Below are 24,737 nucleotides of genomic sequence, written 5' to 3' on the forward strand. Positions count from 1 at the left end.
TCTGCCATTCAATGTGATCATGGATGATCCTCTATCTCAGTGTCATGTTTCTGCTTTCTCCCACAACCCTTGATGCCTTTGAAATCTAAAAATGTACCTACCTCTATTTTGGCTTCATTCAGTAACTTGGCCTCCACAAAGTTCTATAGTAAAGAATTTCACAGGTTCACGACTTTCTGAGTGAAGAAACATTTGTCCATCTTAGTCCTAAATGATCTACCCAGTATCCTGAGACTGTGTCTCCTGATTCAAGACTCTCCAGTCAGGCAAAGCATCCTCCAACATTTAGTTTGTATAAATGTTTCAAATTGATCCATTTCAATCAGTTTCCCTCTCATCTTTTTAAACTCTAGTGAATACAGGCCCAGCTGAACCAATCTTTTCTGTCATTCTCAGCATCATCCTCTTGCAATGAAGGCTAACATACCATTTGCCTTCCTAATTGCTTGATGCACCTGCTTGGTACTTACATTGACTGGTGTATGAGGACATCCAGATCCCTTTGTATGTCAACCTTCCCAATATATCACCATTTAAATAATACTTTGCCTTCCAATTTTTTAACACCCAAGTGTATAACTTCACAATTAACCACATTGTACTTCATCTGCTATGTGTTTGCCCATTCACTCAATGTGACAAAATCACCTTGAGCCCTCCTTGCAAAATCCTCACAACTCACAATCTCACCCAGTTTTGTATCAGCAGCAAACTTGGAAATGTTGCATTTGTTCCCTCATGCTACATGTTGCTACATGCTCTGTGCCTGATGGAAAGGGTTAGGTGGGGCACAACTGATGGTGCAACATTGCAGTCACTACATGCAGCACAGAGTTTGAGAGTTATTGAAAAGCTGCTTAAAGGGTAATTGGAGATGTTTGAGGTTTGTGTATTTAAAACTTAGGCTAAGAGCTGGAGAAGAAAATCCTTCAAGACTATTAGGTTGCTGCTACTGATACTGGGGAGTAGTGGCAGGCAGTGACACTTCTGAAAATTTGAGGCAAACTGTCAATTCTTTCTTTCAAAATTTTGTCCACTGCTTCAATGAAATTTTCTAGGGGGAAAGACAATCTTGTTTTAAAAGGCAAATTACCAATTCAAATGGTACCAAGATGGCTGAAGGTAACTACATAGTGAAAATGGGGTGAGCTGTCCAATTCCCAGTGTAGTTGAAATGAGGTTAAAATGGACATCACGTTGCTAATGGAGGGGACTGGAGGAAGTGTGAAGGGTACTTGCAGTTGTCCAACTTGATTCAAATCTTGACTTTATTTCAGTTTCCAAGACTGAACTACTGCGATGAATGAGTGATAATGGGAACTGCAGATGCTGGAGAATCCAAGATAATAAAATGTGAGGCTGGATGAACACAGCCGGCCCAGCAGCATCTCAGGAGCACAAAAGCTGACGTTTTGGGCCTAGACCCTTCATCAGAGAGGGGGATGGGGTGAGGATTCTGGAATAAATAGGGAGAGAGGGGGAGGCAGACCGAAGATGGAGAGAAAAGAAGATAGGTGGAGAGGAGAGTATAGGTGGGGAGGTAGGGAGGGGATAGGTCAGTCCAGGGAAGACAGACAGATCAAGGAGTTGGGATGAGGTTAGTAGGTAGGAGATGGAGGTGCGGCTTGGGGTGGGAGGAAGGGGTGGGTGAGAGGAAGAACAGGTTAGGGAGGCAGAGACAGGCTGGACTGGTTTTGGGATGCAGTGGGTGGAGGGGAAGAGCTGGGCTGGTTGTGTGGTGCAGTGGGGGGAGGGGACGAACTGGGCTGGTTTTGGGATGCGGTGGGGGAAGGGGAGATTTTGAAGCTGGTGAAGTCCACATTGATACCATTGGGCTGCAGGGTTCCCAAGCGGAATATGAGTTGCTGTTCCTGCAACCTTCGGGTGGCATCATTGTGGCACTGCAGGAGGCCCATGATGGACATGTCATCTAAAGAATGGGAGGGGGAGTGGAAATGGTTTGCGACTGGGAGGTGCAGTTGTTTCTTGCGAACCGAGCGGAGGTGTTCTGCAAAGTGGTCCCCATGCCTCCGCTTGGTTTCCCCAATGTAGAGGAAGCCACACCGGGTACAGTGGATACAGTATACCACATTGGCAGATGTGCAGGTGAACCTCTGCTTAATATGGAAAGTCATCTTGGGGCCTGGGATAGAGATGAGGGAGGAGGTGTGGGGGCAAGTGTAGCATTTCCTGCAGTTGCAGGGGAAGGTGCCGGGTGTGGTGGGGTTGGAGGGCAGTGTGGAGCGAACAAGGGAGTCACGGAGAGAGTGGCCTCTCCGGAAAGCAGACAAGGGTGGGGATGGAAAAATGTCTTGGGTAGTGGGGTCGGATGAATGTACTGATCCAACTTTCCCCATGCATGCAGATAATAAAAAGTGTAAACATCCCTTCGCCATTCCATTATCCAATGTTTTTATCTTTAATGATTAAGTTTGTTTTATCCTTTTACTAACTTAACCAGAAGTCCATACCAGCCGTTGTCTACTTGAAGAAAACTTTAATTTCTAGTTAGCAAATGATTTATAATTGACAGATCAAATTGTTGAGAGATGCAGAGAAAAACAGTAGGGCACATTGGGTATGAAAGCTGTCCTCTATTAAAATGTCACAATATTTTAAAGGAATTTGATTAAAACCTATCTGGTTCATTAAATAAATAAATAGCTAATGATATCTACATCCCATTAACAAACATTTTTTAAAGATGTTTCCCTCAAGATGCTACCTTTCAAACTAACTAAAGGCTTGTTGTATTTCACCTGTTCTTCCTAATTCTTTGACAATGGCAAGTTGTGCTGTGCTGCTTGAAGGTGCCCTTAGGTTGACTACAGTACAAATTATTCTAAGGATCCTTTCTCTCTCAATAGAGAATTATAAGGTTCTAGGAGCACATCTAGAATTTAGATTGCAGTCTCTTCTGCAGCTAAATATCACATCCTGTGCACTCTAGTGACACTCCAACTGTTCTTCAATGCTTCATTGAAGTGCCCACCCTCTCAAATTCTCACACAATACCTTTTCGCCTCACACTATTACTTCCCAGTTTCAAAAACCGCTTTAGCAACATAACAATTTAATTGAAAGGTTATCACAATGTTGCCTCTAACACATAAAAATAACCTCTCTCAACAGGAGAACTGAGGAAAATATTCACATCGCACAAATGCCAGGCAATGACCATATCTAATAAGAGACAATCTAATCATCACCTTCTGACACTAAGTGGCATTGCCATCACTGAATCTCCCACTATCAGCATCCTGGTGAGCTACCATTCACCAAAACTGAACTGGAAACAGTGGCGACCAAAAGTCAGAGGCTAGAAATTGTCCAGTGAGCAACTCATCTCCTAACTTCCCTAAGTCTGTTCACCATCTACAAGGCACAAGTTAGGAGACTGATGAAATATTCGTTACTTGCAGTTGCAACAATACTTGTTAATCTTGTCACCACAAGCCCAAAGCAGCTTGTTTGATTGGCATCTCATCAACAAACATTCAGTCCCTCCACCACTGATGCTGAGCAGCAGCAGTGTGTACTCGCTACAAGATGCACTGCAGAACCCTAGACAACACGTACCAAGCCCATGACCACTTCCATCTGGAAGGACATGGGCAGTCGATACATGGGAACAATGCCACTTGCAAGTTCCCCACCAAGCCACTCACCATCCTGACTTGGAAATATATCGTCATTCCTTCACTGTCACTGGGTCAAAATTTTGGATTCACTCCCTAATGGCATTGTAGATCTACTTTTATCAAATGGACTGCAGTGGTTCAAAATGGCAGATCACCAAGTCCTTCTCAAGGGCAAGAAGGGACAGTAGTACATAGCGGTCCAGAGACTGATGCCACATTCAATGAGTGAAAATCAAAAAATATTCTATCAATGCTGAGACTGTTTAACCATAGCTGAAGCAACATTTCTGACCATAAATGATACGCCATTTTATGTTTCCTAAAAGAATTACAGATGGAAACTCAGCTTTAATGAACCAATCATAAAGAACAAAAATCATTAGAAATAAATATACTAAAAGCTGGATTTTAAGTATTCTTAAAAAGTATTGTCAAACAAAACCATCTTGATGATTGTAGCTTCATGACCTATTTTATTTCTGCAATCAGTTCCCACAAGAGTATATGTATGGTATAAAATAGACAAAGTCTTTACTGCATTCCCAGCACTGATAATGAAATAGGTCCTTATCAACCAGCGCCATCATAGTCCCTTATTCATGCGAGTTTGAATGGCAAGTCTTAATACATGTACCGACAAACTTGAATGAGGATAGATGAAGGAATGGGTAAACTGGTATTTAGAAGAATAATGGATCGACAAGTGGAAAGATGAATGGATCAATTATTCGCTGCAGGGGAATCTGTATAACTAGTTTCCATGTAGCAAGCACACTGAGGAGGTGCCTTCCCTGTGAAGACCAGTGTCAACTCTGATTGATTTTTGTTTTTGATGAATGAGTTTAAAACACTGTCCGGTGCATGTGAACTGTTCTGTGAACTGCAGTGATCCTTAAAAAGAAAATGAAGAATGGTGTTGTCTCACAGGTAAATGTAAACTTTATAAAGCAAGTGTCCCTATTTGAGCAATAGTCTTGAAACACCAATAAAAAGTACAGCTACTGAATGTTCTTACCAAATTCTCATTACAACACGCTAAATTTGCAGAACAAAATGCTTTGACATGAATAGGTATCGAAATTACATGTTGGCAGTCTAAGCACAAGCTTAATAAGGTTCAAAGTGTCTCTCCACTGTTTGATGGCTGTCTAAGCGTTCAGTGAGTTATATTATTCTTTTATTAGAACTAAAGTCAGAAATTAAAAATGAAGCAAAGTAAAGTATTGCAGAGTTTGGTAATATGAAATAGAAACAAAAAATATAAGAGAAACTCAGGCAGCATCCTGAAGAAAAAAGAAATGTTAACATTTCAGGCTAACATGCACTTATCAGAAAATAAAAGGTAGTTTTTTTATTTTTACAGTTCCTCTTTTCAAAGCCTCCTCTCCACCAGCCGGTATTGAAGGTACAGTAATACACACAGTGGCAGTGGCAACCATTAGCCCATCTAAGCCCACCACCTTTTAATCTTTACCCAAATAATAAAGATTATAAATTACGTTGTGCGCTTCAGCATTTGTGCTCTTAATGGCCTAGATATTGCAATCAGTGAAGAACAAACAATGACATTCATTTATTACATTACAAGTTGCCAAAACCTTCAATGGCTATTTGCACTGAAACGTGAAGTCATTAGAGAATCATAACAGTGTATCATACTCTACAGGAGTTTTGGGAACTGTGTGAAAATGGCAAGCAAAGGGAGGTCTCAACTATGCAGATTGTAGAACCTTTACTAGGGCATTCAAAGTCTGAGACAGAAGGAATTAGATAGAATATTTAATTCAATGGTAATTCAAGTATAGAATGCAAAATAAATATAGAATACTAAAGATGCAATTGAAATAGAAAAAGTGATAAAAAGAAACAGTAAAAAAATTTCCAACTTTTGTTTTCAAAAAATTTTTCCATGGGATATTGGAATTATTTGCAAGGCCAACATTTTTCATTGATCCCAATTCCCAAGTAATTCTTGTACTGACTGACTGACTGACTGATTGACTAGTATTTTGCAAAAGTCAGATAAGATTCAACACATTAAGATAGATCTGGAGTCACATATAGGACTAGGCTAGCTAAGAATAGCAGATTTCCTTCCCTAATTGACATTAATGAACCAGATGGATTTTTATAACAATTGATGGTAATTTCATGATCATTTTACTGAAACATTGTGTTTTTTATGTTAGCTTTATATTCCAGATTTATTAACCAAATTTAAACTGTCCATAACGCCTAAAATCTGAAGGAATGAGACTTTACATTTGTGAAAGTAATTTTCACAGAATTTGTTTTGCAGTAATTATAACTAACAACACCATTAAAGATTTGCTTACACATAAATGGACACGCTGTAATTTTTGTTTGCTTATTGTGCATCTGTCATGTAAGTACGACAACTTTACAACTTTCTCCTGTTGTTCAATGCCTAGTCTCTTGATGTTGCTGGCATAACACATGATTTCAACATTTAATTGTTCATCTGTGTGTACCAGGAGTTGCTAAAATTACTGATAGAACTACTACCATTATTATTGCAAAATCAGGACCAATGAGTTTATGTTTTCTTTCCTGTAGTTTTTATTCTTCCATGTCATGTAGACAGAGCAAGCACTTGTTGTCTTTAAACTGAATGATGTGCTAGGGTATTTCAGAGTGTAGCTAAGAGTTTAACACATTGGGGTGGGTCCTGAGTCACATGTTGACCAGACCAGGTAAGGATGGCAGTTTCCTTCCTTAAGGGACATGAGTGAGCCAGATGGACTTCTACAATAACAAATGCAGCTTTTATGGTCATCATTAGTGAGGCTCGTATTTAATTTTGGATTCATTAGCTGAATTAACATTCCGCCACCTGCCTTGAAGGCATCGAACCCATGTACCAAGCCTTTAGCTGGTCTGTTGATAGTGGGGATTCAGTGATAGTAACACCATTGAATGTCAAGGGGTGGTGGTTAGGTCAACTCTCATTAAAGATGGTCATTGCCTGTCATTTGTGTGGCATAAATGTTACTTGGCACCTGTCAGCCTAAGCCTGAATATTGTCCAGATCTTGTTGTATTTGAAAATGGACTGCTTCAGTATCTGAGGAGTCATGAATGGTGCAGAACATTGTGTAACGATCGGCAAAATTCCTCACTTCTGACTTTGTAATGGAGGGGGAAGGAAATTGATGAAGCAGCTAAAGATGGTTGAACCTAAGACATTACCCTGAGCAACTCCTGCAGAGGTGACCTGGAGCTGTGAGAAAGGAGTTTTAAACTGTTTTGGGGCATGCTAAGAAAGCCTAGAAATATAAGAACATTCTTTCCTACATTTATAATTTAGCATATTATCTGTCCACTGTACAACTGAATCAGACAAAGCAGGAGAGTCTATGATTGAAATATTAAACAGAACTGTTTTAGCTTGTCTCAATTGACAATAAATGGTTTTACTGTAGAGAAACTAATCTGGTGAGGGTAAAGAAATCATTCACTCCTCATTATTGTGTAGTTGTAATTGGACAAATCTCTTTTGAGATCTTTGGGTGAAGATAGGATAGAGCTCAGCTGTGATGTTTCCCATAAGAATAATAAATTGTATTTACGTAACATCCTTAATGTTGTAAAACACATCGAGGCACTCCCCACCAGAATTTTATAAGACAGGGTATTACATTAAGTCACTTAAGTGTGGAAGAACAAAAGGACATGTTGATTAAAGCTGAGTCAAAGAGGTAATATGAAGAATATAGTCACTGGTGGGAATGAGGACTCAATGAACATTGGAGGATGGTGGAGACGTGGTAACAATGGAACTATGGGCTGAATATTCGTGAAAATTATGTTCATGGAGTGTTTCCTTCCATGGGCCATACCACCTTTTCTCATACAATTTTATGTTGCTCGACTTAATAAGCATGGACCATGCTTCTTCAGTGTCACTCTGGCAATCTTGCTGGTGCTGAAGACCTTTCAATGGTCACATACTGATGTGAAGACAGCCAGCCTCATTTGAAGTGGCTGCCTAGTTTGGTGCTGTATCCCTGGTCGGACAGAATGGGCCATAGTGCCAAAGAAGGTTAATGACTATTTGCGCTCTTCCGTGGTAAGTGCCACCTTCTTCTCTCACACTCATTCTAACTTCACCCACCTTCCAACAAGTCTCATGGTCTACTACTCTCAATATTTTAAGTATGTTTTCCCTCAATGACACTCAAACCACTAACCTTTACTGTCCTCGGTGCTGCCTATTCACTCACTTGGAACACCTCATCATATATTGATGAAAGGCCAGGCCTCTGACTGACCATAGTCCCTCTTGACTGCTGCCAAACATGACTAGCTGCTTGGCTATCAGTCTGTGCTAACAGCCAAGGCAAGGCAAAGCAAGGCTATGATCACCCTTGGCAGCACAAAGTGAATGAATACAAAGAAAGCAAGTTAAGAGCCCTGAGATGCACCTATTTTGATGACGAGATTGTGCCTTCGGCTGTGAGCAAAGAGGCCTGGCAGCAGCATTGAAATGAAAGTCATCAGTGAGGTCCAAAGTGAAGGACTAAAATGTGGAATTGTATTAAAAGTAAGTCAGAAGTATGCCGTGATGATGCAGTGAGGATGGTGCTTTGCTGATGCCAACTTCCATGGTCAGAGGGTGTGGACATCATTGCCCAGAGAGTGTACCCTCAGGTATTGGGGAATGCTAGCAAAATGGAGACAAGCTGCAGCCATTAGGTCCCCACTCAAACTTTCAGGTTGGTAATTGTCATCATCTAGTTTCATTCCACTTTCTAGGAAAGTAACAAACTGCATGCGAATGAGAGATAATGGGAACTGCAGATGCTGGAGAATCCAAGACAACAAAATGTGAGGCTGGATGAACACAGCAGGACAAGCAGCATCTCAGGAGCACAAAAGCTGACGTTTCGGGTCTAGGCCCGAAAAGTCAGCTTTTGTGCTCCTGAGATGCTGCTTGGCCTGCTGTGTTCATCCAGCCTCACATTTTGTTGCATGCGAATGAGACAAGTTTAGGTAATAATGAGATGTTAAAGCCTGCAGATACGCTTCTTGCTGTCTTGGGAGACTCTCATCCAGCCATTGAAATGTTGGGTCAAAAATTGAATCTTTTCCTTGAAGCTGAGAGCAGTATTTGTTCCACAATAATTTGTTCGTTGATGTTCACTTTGGGTTCTGCCAGGCTCACTCAATTCCTGTCCTTACTGCAGCCTTGGTCCAGACATGGACAAAAGAGCAGAACTGCAGAGTTGAGGTGAGGTGAGGTGAAGAGAGAGTGATTATTATCAAGGCAGTATCAAGGATCCCTAGCAAAATGGAAGTCAATGCAAGTCAGGGGCAAAACTCTTTACTAGCTGTAGAAATACTTTGATTACAAGCGCAGGTCAGCAGCTAGGAATTTTACGTGGGTAACTCACCTCCTAACTCCCCAAAATCTGTTCACCATCAATAAGGCACAAGCCAGGAGTATGGTCAGGAGAATATTCTTGATTTATGAAGGAGTGCAGCTTGAACAACACTAGAGAAACTTCACACTATTCAGGACACCTTATCCTTCAAATTCAATATTCACTTCGTCCACTACTGACACACAGAGTTATAGTTAGCGAGTTTTGAGTAGATTTGTAGCTCAGATTGAGGTTCTGGGTGTGAGTTTGCTCGCTGAGCTGGAAGGTTCGTTTTCAGACGTTTCGTCACCATTCTAGGTAACATCATCTGTGAGCCTCCGACGAAGCGCTGGTGTTATGTCCTTGGAGATACCGACACTTACCAACAGGTGGCGAAAGACCCGACCCCACAACTAGGGAGGACATAACACCAGCGCTTCGTCGGAGGCTCACTGATGATGTTACCTAGAATGGTGACGAAACGTCTGAAAATGAACCTTCCAGCTCAGCGAGCAAACTCACACCCAGAGTTACAGCTATGTGATCCATTTGCAACAATCATTACAGCAACTTAGCAAGGCTCCTCTGACAGTACCTTGAAAACCTATGACACCTACTCGTCTTGAAGGACAAGGGTAGCAGTTACATGGGAACACCAGCATTTACAAGCTCCCCTTTAAACCACACACTATCTTAACTTGGGACTATATTATTGTTTCTTCACAATGGCTTGGTTAAAATCCTGGAACATCCTTTCTAGCTGCACTGTGGGTATACTTACTGTCCAATGGACCTAAGTGTTTGAAGAACACGACTCACTCACCACCTTTTCAAAAAGACAAAATCTGAAAAAGGGTCACTGTACCCCAAACATTAACTCCTCTTTCTGTCCATAGATGCTGCCAGACCTGGTGGGGTTTCAGAGCAATTTCTGACTTTGTTTCTACTTTTCCGGCATCTGTAACTTTTTGAGTATTTTTGTTACCTTTTCAAAGGAACTGAGGGATGGATAATAGTTAGTGTCTAAGCCAGAGATACTCAGATTCTGTGAATGGACAAAGAAAATTTCAGAAGTATTTCATTGGCTGTGAGTAACTTTGTGACTCTAGGATGACAATGGGGATGGATCAGAGATTGGCAGTCTCTGTGATCTTTTTCTAGTTTCCAATGAAAAAAAGGTGTGAATTTGTTTTGTTTACGTATACAGGATCCTGTGTGGTAATGTGTGAAGCGCACAAATATATCACACTGTGAGTCCAAATAACAATCTTAAATTGTTTCCAGTGTAAATGTCAGCACATGTCTGGAATATTTAATAAATGCTGAAACCAAAATCATACCTAATTGTAGGTCATCCTGTTCTGAAACATGTAGCCATAGTTGAGGACCATGGACATGCTTCAGAGCTGCGGATGTGATGTGATGGGATGTGTTGCTCAATGCAGCACAGAGGTTGTTGGAACATATAGTCTATGTATCTAGCATCACACTGGCACCATCATGGAAGAGAAATTGGTTTTCATTGGAATCTCAGTCTGTCTGAAAGTAACTTGGCAAATTCTCAACTTGTGTGGTAAATGTTATATTTTACGAGTTTGGGTATTTAACATATTTTTCAGGAAAAGTTTTTGATGATGGTAGATTTTGGCCAGAAATGTAGCTTTGTGCATGCAAATCAGCTTTTCTGACAAACAACAATTAATTTAGAAGGTTCAGGCAAAGTTACACAACACTTAGAAAAATAATAATACAGTTTAGCTCCTGTTCAAATTTTCACTTGGCTTCCTTGTTCAAAGAACTGAATGATTAAATAACAATTATTTTTCTGTGGTTCATTAAACTGAAGCATACATTTTTAAAGGCCTTTAATGTTGATGAGTTTAAATAGTTATAGGGCAAAATTATTTTAAGCTATTAAATAGCTTTGGTTGATGTATATGGGCAAACAGACAAGGTGTTGTCCTCTGGATGAAATATGAATAAGAAATCAATTTGTGCCTGCTCCACCATTTAATAAGATCGGTAGATCTAGTGGCTTTCTCAACTCAAATTTTTCTGCTCACCAGAACCCTGGAATCCCTTGTCTATCAAATATCCATTAATTCTGCATTCAATCAATTCAATGGCCCAGTTTCCATTCCTTTCTCAGGAGGATACTCCCACACAGTAATGACATCCCAATGAAAAATATTCTCTTCTCCATTTTAAGAGAAACCACTAATTCTTAAACTGCTTCTCCTATTTCTAGTTTCTTTCATGAGAAGAGGCATCTCCTGGTATCCACCCATCACATTATCTCACAACGTTTCAATAAGATAATTTATCATTCTTTTAACTGCTAATATTTATACACACCCAACCTAATCAATATTTCTTCATAATTAAAGCCCTTTATCCAGGTATTCAAACAGTGCATGGGTGGACTGCAACCATTATTCATTTCTGTCTGACGCAAATGTAAAATAGGAAAGGTGACCAAACCATGGCTTACCAGGGAAATTAGAAAAAGCTTTAGATCCACTGAAAAGGCAGGCCGATTGGCCAAAGAAAACAACAGACCTGAAGGGGGACAACAATTTAGAATTTAGCAAAGGGGGACGAAGGGATTGCTTCAGAAAGGGACAATAGAATACAAAAGTAAGTTGTAGGGAATATAAAAACTGTCTGAAGCCAAATCCAGATCCTACACAGCCAGAAATGGGGCAATTTATAATGGAGAGCAAAGCAATGGCTGATTAACTGAATACGCACTAAGTCTGTGTTCACAAAGGAGGACACAAATATCATACTAGAAATGTTAGGGAACACAGGGTTCAGTGCGAGGGAGGAGCTGGAGGAAATCAATACAAGTTGGAAAATAGTATTGGGGAAATTGATGGGATTGAAAGCTGATAAATTCCCCAGGCCTGATAATCTATATCCTAGAGTATTAAAGGAAGTGGCCCTGAAAATAATGGATACATTTTCTAGAGATTCTGGAACAAGACCCACAGAATGGAGCATAACTCATGCAACCCTCCTATTTAAAAAGAGAGATAGATAGAAAACTGAGAATTATTGACCAGTCAGTCTAACCAGTTGATATTGGGGAAATGCTAGGGTCCAATATAAAAGATTCAATAGCAGAGTACTTGGAAAACAGTGGCAGGACTGGACAGAATCAGCATGGATTTATGAAAATGAAATTATGCTTGAGAAAAACATGTGGTAGTGTGGCCAAGCGTTCAAAGGTGCTGGATTTAGGTTTCAGTCTCCTAGGGGACTTGGGCTCGAATCCCACTGCTGCCAGTTGTGCTGGTAGCCTGTAGCCCGTTGTGTTGGTTGGTTGTAATGCTATGGTGTTTCCTTGTTAGTATAGTGGCTCGTCTCCCTTCCTGTCACATGGGAGACCAGGGTTCATTTCCCTGACAGGGTGGCACAGTGGCTCAGTGGTTAGCACTGCTGCCTCGCAATGCCAGGGGCCCAGGTTCAATCCCAGCTTTGGGCAACTGTCTGTGTGGAGTTTGCACATTCTCTCTGTGTCTGTGTGGGTTTCCTCTGGGTGCTCCAGTTTCCTCCCACAGTCCAAAGATGTGCAGGTTATGTGGATTGGTCATGCTAAATTGCCTGTTTTGTTCAGGGGTGTGCAGATTAGGTGGGTTATGGGGGATGGGTCTGGATGGGATGCTCTGTGGGTTGGTGTGGATTTGTTAGGCCAAAGGGCCTGCTTCCACACAGTAGGGACTCTATAAAAAGTTTACAAGAATTTTTCAAAGATATAACCAATAGAATTGATGAAGGGGAGTGAATGGATTTTGTTTATTTGCACTTCCAGAAGGCATTTCACAGTCTCACACAACAGCTTAGCATGCAAATCAAAGCACATAGGATATTCGTGGTAATGGTGGAGTCTAGAACCAAGGTTGACTGAAATGGGGTAAACTATTTACAATTGAGATGAGGAAATGAGGAGAAATTTCTTCCCTCAGAGTGGTGAGCTTGTGGAATTCTCCACCACAGAAAGAGACTAAAACATTGCATGATTTCAAGGGGGCAGATGTAGCAACTGGGGCTAAAGGGATCAAAGGAAAAAGCAGGAACTGACATTTGGGTCAGAAGATCAACCATATCATAATAACAGGCACAATAGACTTGATTGGTTGAATGGCTTACTCCTGCTCCTGTTTTGTATGTTTCCATGTATAAGTTGAATGAACCTTTTCTGAACTGCTTTCAATGCAATTAATCCTTGATTTTTTTTCCATATAAGGAGACATAAACTGTAAACAGCATTCCAGATGTGACCTTGCTGAGGCTCTGTACAGCTGTAGTAAAGCATTTTTAAATTTCCCTTTCCCTTGCAATATGTGCCAACATCTCATTTGTTTTCCTGATCACTTGCTATGCCTGCATACTAACCTTTTGTGAGGCATGTATCAGGGCATCCAGGTCCCCATCGCATACCACTGAACCCTGCAAACTCTCCACTTAAATGGCATTGCTGCTTTTCTATTCTTCTTGCCAAAGTGGACAAGATCACATTTTTCCACATTAAACTCCAGACATAACAAGAAAACTATCCAAAGAAAACAATGAAGCTAAGAATAAGGAATGTTCAACATACGCAACCGACCAATGCATTCAGGTACGAATCTATTCAGGGTATCCGAGAAAGCTTAATTAGCCCTTACTGAGTTTCCAGATGGTTTTGGAAAGTTTTTTAATATCTGCTGATGTGGCTACTTGTCTGCTGTACTTTTGATTACTTTTATTCATGCAGAAACACTTTTCAGCCGAAATAATTGCGGGCAAACTGCAAAAAGAGCATGTATTCAGGAGAACTTTGATATTCCAGTGAATTCTGATTTTGACTGAGCCACAATGGATGTGTTCCAGCTCAGGATCAGAAAACATTTCTTGTATTTTAAAATTTACAAGCCTGCTGAGCAAGATTAGATGTTCAGTGCCATTTGGCTTGTGGGCTGCCCAAGCATGGTCCAAATTTTACTTCACATAGGAGCATTACAGCTTATGCATACTTTATTCCGATAAGCTTGGAGTAAAGATTTAAACCCAGGACACAGAGGTGAAAGGATTATTTTCGCCTGTTTTTCCCACGCAGATTCTTTAGGATATTACAACACTGAAAACAAATAATGTAAAACAGAACAAAAAAAAATCTTGGGTATTGAGATTTGCATACCCATTTTATGGCTTCCAATATATTCATTCATTACATCCATTTGGGAAAACTCAATTCGAAAATGTATTCCTATAACTGCACAATAGTGCAGATGAACAGGGTCAGATACACATTGGAAATGTCATGTATCACATGAAGGCTGTGTACAGCCTACAAGAGAAATATGATTAGGTTATGCTTTTAGTTGAAAGTTCAACCAGTTGATGTAGACACAAATTATTGAAATTTAACTCTCAAGTGGGTGATTTGTGACAAGACACATGTTAAAAGTTTAAACACATCTAGGTTTAAGACAGGTCAGCAATTTGAATTTTTAATGAGGCTGGAAGTGTCTGATTTGACCTACATTGTATGTCTGGGTCACTGGTTACTGAAGCGAGCTTCAAAAACAAGCTAAATGATTTTGCAGACAGAGATAATGGGAACTGCAGATGGTGGAAAATCCAAGATAACAAAGTGTGAAGCTGGATGAACACAGCAGGCCAAGCAGCATCTCAGGAGTACAAAAGCTGATGTTTCTGGCCTAGACCCTTCATCAGAGAGGGGGATGGGGAGAGGGAACTGAAATAAATAGGGAGAGAGGGGGAGGCGGACCGAAGATGGAGAGGAAAGAAGATAGGTAGAGAGGAGAGTATAGGTGGGGAGGTAGAGAGGGGATAGGTCAGTCTGGGGAGGATGGACAGGTCAAGGAGGTGGGATGAGGTTAGTAGGTAGGAAATGGAGGTGCGGCTTGAAGTGGGAGGAGGGGATAAGTGAGAGGAAGAACAGGTTAGGGAGGCGGGGACGAGCTGGGCTGGTTTTGGGATGCAGTGGGGGAAGGGGAGATTTTGCAGCACTGCTTTGAGCTTAGAGAGAGGGAGGGCTCCCATGTTACCCTCCATTTCCCCTCCACCCCTGCCAAACTTTCCAACATGAATGGAAGCTACTGCCTCCCCATCAAATAAACAAATTCACAAAAATAATTGTGGCACTTACATTATTTGGTCACTGTGGCTTTATACTAGCTGTCCACATGCTCTGACAAACATTAAAACTCCTTATGCTAGCTCTCATGAGTTTGAGCTACCAGCTCCCTGTGTTGTCACAATTCTCAGCACTACAGCAACCCTCCAGCTTCCTAACACCACTTTCATTACTCTGGGGTCAGGTCAATTTAATAACATTAAAATGAGATTGGAGTAACTCCAAGAAGGCTGATATCATGGCACCGAGAGTGAGCAAAAGCTCTGACATTCCTGTTTATATCTGCCAGCCAGGACTCCCTGAATGGACCATGTTAACAACCCCAATCAGGGAACACATATTCTATTTTTCTGAAGAAGGGTCTGGACCTGAAACATCAGCTTTCCTGCTCCTCTAATTCTGCTTGGCCTGCTGTGTTCATCCAGCTCCACACCTTGTTATCTCAGACTCCAGCAACAGCTGTTCCCACTATCTTCTATGAGAGCCACCTGGCTGACATCATTCCAACCACTACAGGGATCACATGGGAAAAAACTTGGGAAGCAATGATCTAGCCCTTGGATCTGATCAATGGTTTTCAATATTGCTCTGCAACTTAAAGCAGGGTCAGCACAGGAAGTCATGAGTGATGTATACCTGTTATACATGTGCTTTTAATAACTATGGCTTGTACATCTTCCGGGCATTTGTATTCATGAAAGCCATTCTCTGCATCTCTACGGTATGGAGGCAGAGTTTATGAAGAACCATATGCATCTCTTGCATTAGAGAGAGACGTGTACAACTGAAGGATAATCACTTCACAGGCATGGGCAAAGGTTCAGGCCTCCAAAAACTACTGCAGCAGGACAGGAATTGAACCAGCACTGTTGGCATCATTCTGCACGGTGGTCTACTCATTTAACTAACTGAGCAAATCAAATTCCACCTTCCCCCCGTCCCACTATCTATTACTGAACATGCACATAGACGCTTGGTTAGCTGTTACCCAGTTTGCAGCACACTCGATTTTGAGTGGAAAGGTTATGGCTCTGCACACCATTTTGTAGAAACTTGAGCACACAATCTATGTTGACACTGCAGTTCAGTTGTGAAGAAGTTCTGCAAAATTGGCAGTGGCGTCTTTCAGCTGAGAAATTAAACTAAGTTACATTATTAGGAATGAGAAGTGAGTTGTTAGAAAATAGAAGAAGTAAAAAGATTGTGTTCAAGAAGAATAGAAAGTGTAATGTACACAGTTAAGTCGTTGGTTTCAGAAATCTTGACTTTGCAGTTAATTGAAGTCCTTTTGTCTTGTTTCCTTTGGTTGGCTGGCAGCACTCAGTGTGAGACAATCCTTTTATTGATCTGTTTCCCTAGTTTATTAGCTAGTTAGCTGCTAGCATTCAGAGTGAAAGAATCCTTCTATCTGCAATGTAAGGGTAATTAGTGGGTGGTTACTTCATCGCAACCTTTACAGCACACCAGTCCTACAGCCCCAGATAGTACACTCAAACCTTAGCTCATTAACCCACCCTCATTAATTAGCTCACGTAGACCAGGGCTGCAGTCAGTTTTTGACACCTTTTTTTCTATATTCCTGGAACACAAAACACAAAAGTTATCTGCAAGAGGTGGCTTTCTGCTAAGAGTGGGGGATGCAGTCAGTACCTTCGTTATCTGTTGCTGCTACATCTCTCTCCTTCTGCTTGATGTTTTCCTGACATTGTACAGGTACAACATTCCATGCATCACAAATAGGACTTTGCCAGGAAGCACTGAATTTGCATCTGTAGAGCTAGAGGAACACAACAGGCCAAGCAGCATCAGAGACGCAGGAACGCTGACGTTTCGGGTTGGGACCCTTCTACAGAAGAAGGGTTTTCAGAAGAAGGATCCCAACCTGAAACATCAACTTTTCTGCTCCTCTGATGCTCCCTGGCCTGCTGTGTTCCTCCAGCTCCACACTGTGTTATCTCTGACTCCAGCATTGGCAGTTCTTACTACCTCTTAATATATATCTGTGATTTTTTCTGTCTGTTGTAGCATTCTTAAAAAAGTTTATATCTTGGAATTAAAAGTTAAAAATTTCTCCATACTCTGGGCTCTGATCCCTTGACATGACAATAACCACAATGTACCATTTTCAGGGAGCTCAAGGGGAATCCTGATGATATGACTGGCAATATATTTTTTGGCTGTGACACCAAAAGCATAACTTTAGCAATGAGAATACTTTGAGAATGTGACAATCATTTCAAATAATCTGAATATTATCTGCATTAAATGAATTCTAAAGAAATTTGAAATTCCACAATGTTGAACAATTGAATTATTCCTGCTAAAACATTGAAATTTCAGATTAAAGAAATTAACTGGAGCACTTCAATCTCAGACGTGGAGTGGTAATTCAATATTTGCTAAAATGCTTCAGTTTATTTTGAAAAGAAAGGGTATGGAAGTCAAATTATATTTAATTCCAGAAACATTCTTTAATTAAGCTTAATTTATATTGTCACAGAATCATATAACTACACAGTTGATGTAATTAATTACAAATTACAATTAACACTGGAATATGTCCCACAATGTGTGTGCTCCGTCTTGTTTGAAGTAAATTGAAGGAGACTGAATCAATTCAGTTTGAGAGATTCTTAAGAGTGAACCTCAGTAAAATTCACTTACGTCTTGATGCAAGGCTCTTCTGGTAGACTAACACAATTGGTAGTGGTATTGGTAGTGTATCTCTACACTGCATGTGAAAATCTACTTGTGAGCGTTGCTTTATAAATTCTTTTTCGGGATGTAAATGACTCAGAATGATGGGGTAAGATATCACCTCTTGATTGCTATCTGATCCCCTGGGAGTTTAAATGACTGCAGATTTGACCTAAAACTTGTCTTTCAAGCAATTCTCCGTGTGTTGATTTTGCCAGCTGTTTTACAATAATTTTACCCTTTCCAACCTACTGTTATAAATGTTATGTTGCCAGAAAATATCATTGTACTTACATCAAGATTGCCTTCTTGGATATAATGATTACATAACACTTAAATCTTGCTTCACCTTGCTTAACATTAAAACTGTCATGTGTGTATCAGCCGCAGATATGTGCAATATTGTTCTGGACACCTTATATAAACCCATTTACCAGTTTTGATTCCACTATAGATGAAAATTATTTGCAAAAGAGAAAATACAGCACTTGATTTCATGGGAAATGAAAGAACTGCAAATGCTGTAAATCAGAAAGACAAACAAAAATTGCTGGAAAAGCTCAGCAGGTCTGGCAGCAAATGTGAAAAAAAATCAGAGTTAACGCTTCAGGTCTCGTGACCCTTCTTCAGAGACTGTTCCTCCTTCTGTGGAAGGTCACCGGACCCGAAACTTTAACTCTGATTTTTTCTTCATAGATGGTGCCAGACCTGCTGAGCTTTTCCAGAAATTTCTGTTTTTGTTCGTGATTTGGTTTGATGGATCTGGTTTCCACCTCAAGTCATTTTAATAGGTGTGCAATACTGAAATAACAAAATCATTCTGAGTATGTAGTATCTCAACTAGAGTTTTTAAAAAAGGATTTAAGAAAACAGGAACTTTACATTATTTGACCAATAAATTATCTAAAATGAAACTTTGCAACTGAAGGACAAAGGTCAATTGTCTTCCACATTGAAAAGCATTGGTAGTTTAGTTTACTATTTTTCTGAGAATCCTCATGCATTTAACTAGGTGACAATCTGGAGAGATTCGGCTTCATTCTTCACATAGTTGTTGTGCATGTAACACATTTACCAAGTATTTGTTTTAATTGTGTTCAAATTAGCATTAACTGATTTGTCGTCAGGCATATAGATCCCACTTTCTGGAATTCCCACTTTAATACCTTCAATATTCCCATTCTCTCTTAAACCATTCTCTTTGATAAATTATTAGCATCTTCCTTTGTGGATGTGTTGATTTTCTGATACACAATGTTATTACATTCTACCACGTTCAATACAAATTTATATGCTCAACATTATTTAAGGCATTCCTTTGTTTAAGAAACAAGTAGGTTCAGTGTCAGGAAAAGACTCTAATGTGTTGCTATTGGTTTCACAATTTCAACCAAGAATAACACAGCAGATCACTTGTGACTCGTGACTTTTTGATTCTCAGCACACATTGAAGTGCTGCAACTTATTCCCAGTTGCATTGAAAGCATTGGCTGAAACCAATGTGGCACTAAAGCGCTATTAGCTCTCGTATTCATAAAGTTGATGTATAAGGGGAATTGGTTTTCGTGGTTTAAAAACTCACTATAATCATAGTGATAATAAAATGTGAGGCTGGACGAACACAGCAGGCCAAGCAGCATCTCAGGAGCACAAAAGCTGACGTTTCGGGCCTAGACCCTTCATCAGATGTCTCTGATGAAGGGTCTAGGCCCGAAACGTCAGCTTTTGTGCTCCTGAGATGCTGCTTGGCCTGCTGTGTTCGTCCAGCCTCACATTTTATTATCTTGGAATCTCCAGCATCTGCAGTTCCCATTATCTATAATCATAGTGATGTAAGTTAATTACATTTGTTAGGTAACAGATGGTAACAAGCAGTTTGTGCAAGCACAGCATGAGCAGCCTGAGGCAGAGGATTGACAGAATGTGTTTCGTTTACTACAAAGAGCCGGAGAAAATGATTAAATATTTACCTAAATATCCAGTTACGAAAACAAATGTACATATTACGCCTGTTGTCATGATTATGATAATGATATTCCTGAATTCTGGATCCAAGAACCTGGGTCGAAGAGTCTGGAAAATGGCTAACACCATGTTGAAAGTGACAGCAAGAGATGTTAATGTTTCTTTTGAATATCAACCGAAAACTCAAGAAATAATAACCAGCTAATTCTTCTTAAAGAAGAAAAAGAACTGAGAAAGAGACAGTTACAGAACCTAGAAGATGCCTCTGATAATATAATGTGCTTGATGAAGATACAATGCTGGTGCCTTCACAGTGGAGAGGTCTTTATTAGTCACTTCCAGGATGAGACACAGAAGGTGCAAGAAGCTGCAAAGCAAAGTTTCCAAATGAGACCCAGGCCTCCCAGACTCGTGTGGAGACAATCCAACAGATATTATCTGGTCTTAAACTCTAGCTCTGTGCAAGATTTGGAAACAACATTAACAGTGATGCCAATGAAAACTGAGTTATTTATTATCACCAGTCAGACTTCACCCAATTAAATGGTTTAATTTCCTAAATTGGACAACAATTGCAAATTTCATTAGGGAACAGTAGTTTCAGTTTAAAAAAAGTCATAATTTTGTTCATGATCACTGAACTGAATTTTTAAGATCTTTGTCTTATTTGATGAAAACATTTCACTTATGTTACTTGCTCAATGAAAAATTGTCAAACCAGCTAGTCACTGGGAACATAGAACTGGTGTTACATTGAACGCAAATGTGAGTCAGAATTACTTTGTTACATTGCTCTTTTCTACCAGTATGTCGTGAGCAAACTGTTACACTTGGAATCCACTATGAGTTTCGGGTCCTTGCTAATTGTAACATGTCATTAGTAGGGACGTTTTCTGTCATTGAGTTTTCTGAAACCTGAAATCCAAAATGATAGTTATGGATGATAGTAAAATGTAGGGTATGCAGTTTGATCGTAAAGTAGGATAATAGGTCAGCACAACATCGTGGGCCGAAGGGCCTTTACTGTGCTGTACTGTTCTATGTTCAATGTTCTAAAATGCAATTGTATGAAATGCATTTTATAGAAACCATCTATCAAGCACTTTCAGTGCTGGTCTGTCAACCATAACACTGATGTGGAACTTCACATAACGCAGGAGAGCATGGCAGCATTGTTGCCAAGCCCACAATTCAGGCAGACTACACTTCTTGAAGTCTGAACGACACTTAAATTGAAGCTGCGCAAAATGATGGCTGTCATAGAAATTGCTGGAAGGTCAGCATCATGGCGAACGAAGGGATCGATTGGATCTACTTGCAACACTGGGCAGTGCAGGAATAAATGATGCAAGCAGGCAAGATGTGAGATGTGACATTCCCTCAGAGAGGGAATGAAAGCTGATGCTCAAGAAAGTCAACAACCCCCAGAGACCGAACACAAAGACACATTAGCAGTGTGTCGAGATGCCAAATACCACAAGAGGTGCTGCAGCCCACATTACTCAGACTCCTATAATATTTCACCTAGGAGCTCCAGACTAAACAAGCAGAAAGACCAAAGGGTAATGATTTAAAAAAAAACACTGTCCTGTGTTGGTTAATGAGACATAAGTTCATAAGAAACAAATAAAAACAGTAACTAGAAACTCAATGAGACTGGCAGCATTGATAAAGAGAAAACAGTTGACATTTAAGTTCATAAGAAACGAGAGCCGGAGTAGGGTTTTTGGCCTATTGAGCCTGCTTTGGAATTTACTAAGATCATTGCTAATCTTGTTCTGAAATTAGCTCCAGTTTTCTGCCTGTTCCTGATAGCCTTTGACAGCCATAATTGTAGATCAAAAACCTGTCTAACTCAGCCTCAAATGTATTAAGTGATTGTCTACTGTTTTCTGCAGAAAAAAAATTCCAGTGAAAAATGAGAGAAGACATTTGTCCTTTGTAATAGCTGGGAGACATTTTGTTTTTAAATGATGTTTCTTATTTCCATATAATTCCTATCCTTTTGATGTCTGTTGCCAAGCACCCTACGAATTTTATGCTTCAGTAAGACCTCATTCCTTCAAATTCCAATGATTATAGGACCAAACTGCTCAATGTTTCCTCATAAGACAACTCTTTCATGCCAGGAATCAGCCTAAGGAACCATCTTTGAACTACTTGCAATGGAAGTATATCCTTCTCTTAGTGAGGAGACCAAAGCTGTGAACAGTGGTGTAGCCTTACCAAAGTAGCAGGACTTTCTGACTTTTATACTGTATTTCATTCACCAAGCAATCAGTAATCATTCAGAAATATGAGCCAGAAAGAAAAAGAGCTTGTATTTGTGCAGTGTCTTTCACAGCCTCAGGATATTCTCAAACATTTTCCAAACACTGAAGTACTTCTTTTATGTGTTAACACCAATATTGCACAGAAAATATGGCAGCCAATTTGTATATAATATTGTCAAAGATGCATCAAAGTGAGTAAGATAATGACTTTGGTCAGTATGACAATAGATATTGGTCAAGATGCAGGGTGACTTCCTATCCTCTTCCTGGGACCTTTAAACATGAGAGGACGGAAAGGATCTGAATAACAATGCCACAGAATAAATTGTCTGGGATCTTTGGATCTTGTACCCATCCTGTCAAGGCTTTGGTCAGGTTGTTTGCAAACCTACTTTAACATAGAATAGGAGATAGGATTAACATAGCAGTATTGAAGAAAACAAAAATATAGTTTTCCAGCTCTACATGCTTCAATGATCCTAAGATTACAAGAACTCTTTCTTGGAAATCTTGGAGATCTGAGAGGGAAAGGTGGAGAAAGAATGACATTGCTTTATTGTGTTAACATATACACTTCATTCTGTAGCATTGTGAGTAACCAGCATTCAACATATTGGATCACTCCCTTAAGTATGAAGCAATGATGTGGAGGTCCTTCAGCAGATGAATGGGCTACACTCCAAAAGCTTGTGTTTTCAAATTAATATGAGCCAGAAAGAAAAAGGTTTTGCATTTATGCAGTGTCTTTCACAGCTTCAGGATATCCTAAAACATTTCCCAAACGCTGACTTTTTAAAATATGCAATCACCATTATTGCGCAGAAAATGTGGCAGCCAATTTCTATATAACATTGTCAAAGAGGCATCAAATTGATTAAGATAATGATATTGGTGAGTATGACAATAGATATTGGCCAGGATGCAGGGTGACCTCCTACCCTCTTCCTCGGACCTTTAAACATGAGATGATACAAAGGATCTGAATAACAGTGCCTCAGAGTCAATTGTCTGGAATCTTTGGATTTGTTGGACTATAACCTGGTATTGTGTGATTTCTGACCTTAGGTATGAAGATTCAAAATTGACAGGCAGAAAAAGATCGGCTGATCCATCAGGCCTGTGTCATACACCCTGGGAGAGTCAATAGCTGCTAATGGGGTCCATTAGTGGCTCATAACAAGTAGGTTGTGGTAGCAGTCCATGTGCCAATAAGGCCTGATTGGTGGCGGTGGGGGTAAGAACATTGGAGAAGGCGCTCAGGCTTTGAAATGATTGAACTTGATGTTGAGCCCAGAAGACTGCAGGGTTCTGTCCTGAAGGTTGCATATTATGATGATACTACAGCTTTAAGAGATGAATTAAGTCCTGTATTTTTACAAAGCAAGGTTGAGACACAGGAACAGAGTTGTCTCTTCCAAGACAATACAGTAAACAACTTGTAAGACCTTGGGGTTTTTTAAAGTTTGAACAATTGGGGCAGTTTTGTGGCTCAGTTGTTAGCAATGCTGCTGCTCAGGGCCAGGAACTCAGGTTCAATTCCACCCTCAGGCGACTGTGTTGAGTTTGCACATTCTCCCTGTGTCTGTGTGAGTTTCCTCTGGGTGTTCTGGTTTCCTTCTGCAGGCCCAAAGATGTGCAGGCTGGGTGGATTGGCCATGCTAAATTACCCATAGTGTTCAGGGGCATCTAGATCAGGTGGGTTATAGGGCTCTGGGTCTGGTGGGATGCTCTGAGGGTCAGGTGTGGACTATTTGGGCTGAAGAGTCTGTTTCCACACTGTAAGGATTCTATGATTTTATGAATTAAGGCAGCATGAATGAGTGGAGTCAGGCTCCCACAGAACTGGGGTTGAAGTTTAGCTTTTAGTAGTTACTGTTTTTTTGAAGCTAGTAGTAGAAGGTGCTGCATCTCTTTCTCTGCTACAGCTAAAAATTGAGTTCTCCCTTAGAATCGCTGGTGAGACAATATGTTTTACTGACTTTGCCTTTGCCAAAGGTGTGTATGGGATGTTACTATATTGGAACAATTTATGTTTAGTCATTAAATAATCTATTATTCTGTCATGTTTTCTAATAGATTTAAAGTTATACAATTTTTTTTGTTTGTATTCTAACAGTGAGTTAAGAATGAAATACGTCTTGCTTAAAGGCAAGTAGTGTAACCAATGGAATCACATTTGGAACATAACACCTTACACTTTAAACATGTTAAAAGTTACAGCTAGGCTATCTCCTTGAGAGATTTGAAGGGGATTTGGACTGGTCCATAACAATATAAATCGACAAACATGGAATTAAACTTACAATGACACAGTAGGTTTTCGTGGGATGTACTTCAGACAAAAGTATATTTCAAGGATAAGAGAACACTGTATCTTAGTGTCAGATTACACCTTTAATTTTATCTGTGCCTTACAATCCATTCCCCATCACTACGTGTAGGATTACCTTGTGTTTGAACTATATATTTAAAGCCCTTCAAATTTCCCTTCTTGGATACTTGTTTACATAATTTCTCCTTTGAATCTAAATGTCACTTTACAGGAATCCTCAACAATGACATCCTGCAAAATGTTGTTTTGCATCAGAATCACTCTCCAATTTGAACCTAAAATTTACCTTGCATTCTTACTG

General features: G+C 40.1%; 1 pseudogene; it reads left to right on the forward strand.

Annotated features, from left to right (window-relative positions):
* The first annotated feature begins 19,946 nt into the window (after positions 1-19,946).
* LOC125465991 (prefoldin subunit 4-like) lies at positions 19,947-20,337 on the forward strand (annotated as a pseudogene).
* Positions 20,338-24,737: the final 4,400 nt, after the last annotated feature.

Source organism: Stegostoma tigrinum, chromosome 30, assembly GCF_030684315.1.
Source record: "Stegostoma tigrinum isolate sSteTig4 chromosome 30, sSteTig4.hap1, whole genome shotgun sequence".
NCBI classification, from domain to species: domain Eukaryota; kingdom Metazoa; phylum Chordata; class Chondrichthyes; order Orectolobiformes; family Stegostomatidae; genus Stegostoma; species Stegostoma tigrinum.